We start from the raw sequence: 5,000 nt of genomic DNA, 5'->3' as shown, positions 1-5,000 counted from the left end.
CCCACCGAGACACTCAATAAAGAGCACCCTGGTAGGATTTCAACGGGGTCCGCCTCGGGACGCACGAGCACGCACGAGGCGGTCGCACGCCTTCGGCTCGCCCCACCGGCAGGACGTCCCACGATACATGCCAGTTAAACACCGACGGGCGGTGAACCAACAGCGTGGGACACAAATCCAACTACGAGCTTTTTAACCGCAACAACTTTAATATACGCTATTGGAGCTGGAATTACCGCGGCTGCTGGCACCAGACTTGCCCTCCAATAGATACTCGTTAAAGGATTTAAAGTGTACTCATTCCGATTACGGGGCCTCGGATGAGTCCCGTATCGTTATTTTTCGTCACTACCTCCCCGTGCCGGGAGTGGGTAATTTGCGCGCCTGCTGCCTTCCTTGGATGTGGTAGCCGTTTCTCAGGCTCCCTCTCCGGAATCGAACCCTGATTCCCCGTTACCCGTTACAACCATGGTAGGCGCAGAACCTACCATCGACAGTTGATAAGGCAGACATTTGAAAGATGCGTCGCCGGTACGAGGACCGTGCGATCAGCCCTAAGTTATTCAGAGTCACCAAGGCAAACGGACCGGACGAGCCGACCGATTGGTTTTGATCTAATAAAAGCGTCCCTTCCATCTCTGGTCGGGACTCTGTTTGCATGTATTAGCTCTAGAATTACCACAGTTATCCAAGTAACGTGGGTACGATCTAAGGAACCATAACTGATTTAATGAGCCATTCGCGGTTTCACCTTAATGCGGCTTGTACTGAGACATGCATGGCTTAATCTTTGAGACAAGCATATGACTACTGGCAGGATCAACCAGGGAGCTGCGTCAACTAGAGCTGAGCAGCCGGCCGCCCGGGAGTGTGTCCCGGGGGCCCGCGCGAACACGCAAGCGTCCGCTCAATTATTCTGCAAACAGGAGGAGGCTGAGCTCCCCTGCACAACACACCTCGAAACCCTCTCAGGTCCCGGCGGCGCGCAGCGCCGTCCTAAGTACTTGGTCGGGTTCGAGAGAGGCGCAATCGCCCGGAGTTAGGCGAGTAGACGCTTTAGGTGCGACCACCCGTGCTCCCAACTGAGCTTGCCGCTGCCGACAGAGGCCCGGGAGCGTGCTGTCGTGGCATTGCCGGCGGGAGACAACACGCGCCACCTACGGTGACCGGCAGCTCCAACGCCAGCGCCACAGAAGGACAAAAGCCCTACTTGGGTGCCGAAGCGAACTCTCCCAGCACAGCGCACGCGCCAACACGTCCGCACAGCTGCGATACAAACCACCTGCGAGAACCGCTGGGGCGACCGAGCAGCAGACGGCGTCGCGGCGCCGAGCGCCGGGCGGCGGCGCATCCTCAGCGCACAAAGTCCTCAATCGGACCAGCACACTGCAGATGGCCACCGCGCTTCGCACCGGGCCCGCGAGGACCTACTTTGGCCGCAAGGCGCCGCGAGCAGGGGGCGCCGGCGCGCAGCTGCGCCGCCTGCCGCGTCCGTCGGCCGGCGCGCCTGCCACCGGCCGCCCCCACCAGCCGGCTGTAGCGCGTGCGCCCACGCACCGCGCTGCCAGCACGCCGGGCGGCCCCCCCTCACCGGCCGGGGACGGTCCCACCCAGCCACCGCCGCGTATCGCCTCACACCCAGATCCCCCTTTCACGTTCGTGGGCATGGTGGGTCCCCTTTCACGTTCGTGGGCATGGTGGGTATCCCTGAAACAACCGGTTAATAGCTCGACCGATCGTCGCCAACACTGATTCACCTCTAGCGAGAACAACCGCACCACAACGGGTTACCGGTTGTTCATTTGCGTAACGTCACCAGCAAACGTACACGTCCATCGCCATTTGCAACGAGTATTGCATGCCTGTGTCAGGTGTCACAACATACTACGTCTGCCCACATAGACGCAACAACATGTGCACGCCTAGAGAACACGTGGAAGGTAGACCCCGTACGTATGCGGTGTCCATTGCGCGAACGACTGTCAGCCCGCCTCTGCAGCATGTCGCAGATGTGGAACGCGGTGCAACATGCTATCACGGTGTGTGAGAAGAGACGACTACGTCCGAATACACGCTCCACTACATCAACAGACTGCTCATGCTGATCGCCATCCAGGGCGTCCGTTCCTCCCACACGTCTGTATGGCGTACCACACTGCAATCCAGCTCTTATAGGGAGACGACACGTAGCTGCGTGCACAATATTTGGACTGTATGGTCCGCCGTTGCTAGGCGCTGTCGTCATACGGTCACATGGGCCACGATGTATCATTCAGTACATACGGAGCAATGTGCAGTACAGTTTGTGGGTTTTGCGTACATCGGCGGACAGGTGACAGGCCGTACCACAACGTAGGCTGAGTACGTCGGCATGCGAAGGGCATTGAACATGCAAACTTCTCACCGACCAGCTTGCGAAGGCAGGGGGGAAGGGGGGGGGGCATGTACGTCCTGCTGCTATCCACACTACAGTGTATAGCAGGAGCATGTGGAAAGTCAGCAACACCTGCAAGGTGTTTAACATGACGCGATACACAGGGGACCGGGCAGTGCGAGTAGCGAACTATATTGCGAGGGTTGCGGTTAGGCAACACTACACTACTTTAACGGGTTGCATAACAATTACAGAGCAGGTTCAGCGACAACGTGCGTCAGGTTAAGGCGCAATATAGTTTAGGTTACGGCGCACTTTAGGTTAGGTTAAGGCACATTATAGGTTAGGTTAAGGCACAACATGGGTTACGTTAAGGCACAACATGGGTTACGTTAAGGCACAACATGGGTTAGGTTAAGGCACAACATGGGTTAGGTTAAGGCACAACATGGGTTAGGTTAAGGCACAACATGGGTTAGGTTAAGGCACAACATGGGTTAGGTTAAGGCACAACATGGGTTAGGTTAAGGCACAACATGGGTTAGGTTAAGGCACAACATGGGTTAGGTTAAGGCACACCATGGGTTAGGTTAAGGCACACCATGGGTTAGGTTAAGGCACACCATGGGTTAGGTTAAGGCACAACATGGGTTAGGTTAAGGCACAACATGGGTTAGGTTAAGGCACAACATGGGTTAGGTTAAGGCACAACATGGGTTAGGTTAAGGCACAACATGGGTTAGGTTAAGGCACAACGTAGGTTAGGTTAAGGCACAACGTGGGTTAGGTTAAGGCACAACGTGGGTTAGGTTAAGGCACAACGTGGGTTAGGTTAAGGCACAACGTGGGTTAGGTTAAGGCACAACATGGGTTAGGTTAAGGCACAACATGGGTTAGGTTAAGGCACACCATGGGTTAGGTTAAGGCACAACATGGGTTAGGTTAAGGCACAACATGGGTTAGGTTAAGGCACAACATGGGTTAGGTTAAGGCACAACATGGGTTAGGTTAAGGCACAACATGGGTTAGGTTAAGGCACAACATGGGTTAGGTCAAGGCACAACATGGGTTAGGTTAAGGCACAACGTAGGTTAGGTTAAGGCACAACGTGGGTTAGGTTAAGGCACAACATGGGTTAGGTTAAGGCACAACATGGGTTAGGTTAAGGCACAACATGGGTTAGGTTAAGGCACAACATGGGTTAGGTTAAGGCACAACATGGGTTAGGTTACGGCACAACATGGGTTACGTTACGGCACAACATGGGTTACGTTACGGCACAACATGGGTTACGTTACGGCACAACATGGGTTACGTTACGGCACAACATGGGTTACGTTACGGCACAACATGGGTTACGTTACGGCACAACATGGGTTACGTTACGGCACAAATTAGGTTAGGTTACGGCACAAATTAGGTTAGGTTAAGGCACAAATTAGGTTAGGTTAAGGCACAAATTAGGTTAGGTTAAGGCACAAATTAGGTTAGGTTAAGGCACAAATTAGGTTAGGTTAAGGCACAAATTAGGTTAGGTTAAGGCACAAATTAGGTTAGGTTAAGGCACGATATAGGTTAGGTTAAGGCACGATATAGGTTAGGTTAAGGCACGATATAGGTTAGGTTAAGGCACGATATAGGTTAGGTTAAGGCACGATATAGGTTAGGTTAAGGCACAATATAGGTTAGGTTAAGGCACGATATAGGTTAGGTTAAGGCACGATATAGGTTAGGTTAAGGCACGATATAGGTTAGGTTAAGGTACGATATAGGTTAGGTTAAGGTACGATATAGGTTAGGTTAAGGTACGATATAGGTTAGGTTAAGGTACGATATAGGTTAGGTTAAGGTACGATATAGGTTAGGTTAAGGTACGATATAGGTTAGGTTAAGGTACGATATAGGTTAGGTTAAGGTACGATATAGGTTAGGTTAAGGTACGATATAGCGTAGGTTCAGATACACATTGTTGTAGGGAAAGGTGTATTGGGGGGGGGGGCGGCAGGTTCGTTGATAGTGATTATCGTAATTGGATGCCTGCGGTATTATCCGATTTGTCACGTCAGGATGCACTTTTGGCTCATGACAGGCGGCGCTCCGATTCCATGGTTGTGGCAGATCTGTGTCTTTCATTCCTGCCATTGTTTGTGTGCTGTGACAGGAGGCAGTATTGTGATGTTGGGTGCACCACTGTGTAGGACATGTGTGGGTGTTCGTGGCTTAGCTGAGCAATGTGCGGATGTCGGAAGGGTGGGATATTGTGTTTTCTGGGTGGACCTCCCGGTCTGGTAATGATAGTGTGGATTGTGTCATGTGGCGGAGAGGATGCACTGGATGTTCTTCCATGCTGGTGGTTAGATATTGTGTGTGATAAGAGAGTAGTGTGTGATAAGAGTGTCTGGCTGACGTGTGGTTCTCATTGTGTGCAGAGTCTTTCAGCATGTATAGGGACGGTTGTATATATTATCTGTATTCTGATGGCTCTGCATCTATTACTAATCAGTGCCGTGTATACGGTTACTCTAGTTCCAGTCGAAACTGTTCTATCTCTGTACATTAGTGACACTGCGGCTCCACTATGTTGCCGCCCCTGTCGGCCGTTTCCCCCAGTGTATGGCTAATGATT

General features: G+C 52.3%; 1 non-coding gene across 1 annotated transcript in view; it reads right to left on the bottom strand.

Moving 5' to 3' along the window:
- The window catches only part of LOC126433905 (small subunit ribosomal RNA), a 1,909-nt gene extending 1,079 nt beyond the window's left edge, over positions 1 to 830 (bottom strand). Inside the window, exon 1 of the ribosomal RNA XR_007578836.1 lies at positions 1 to 830. This exon is cut by the window's left edge and continues 1,079 nt beyond it. This is a non-coding gene — a ribosomal RNA (small subunit ribosomal RNA).
- Between the last annotated feature and the right edge of the window lie 4,170 nt (positions 831 to 5,000).

Source organism: Schistocerca serialis, unplaced genomic scaffold (genome assembly GCF_023864345.2).
Source record: "Schistocerca serialis cubense isolate TAMUIC-IGC-003099 unplaced genomic scaffold, iqSchSeri2.2 HiC_scaffold_1176, whole genome shotgun sequence".
Lineage (NCBI taxonomy): Eukaryota > Metazoa > Arthropoda > Insecta > Orthoptera > Acrididae > Schistocerca > Schistocerca serialis.
The sequence above is the reverse complement of the archived record's forward strand: the minus strand, read 5'-3'. Positions and strand labels throughout refer to the sequence as shown.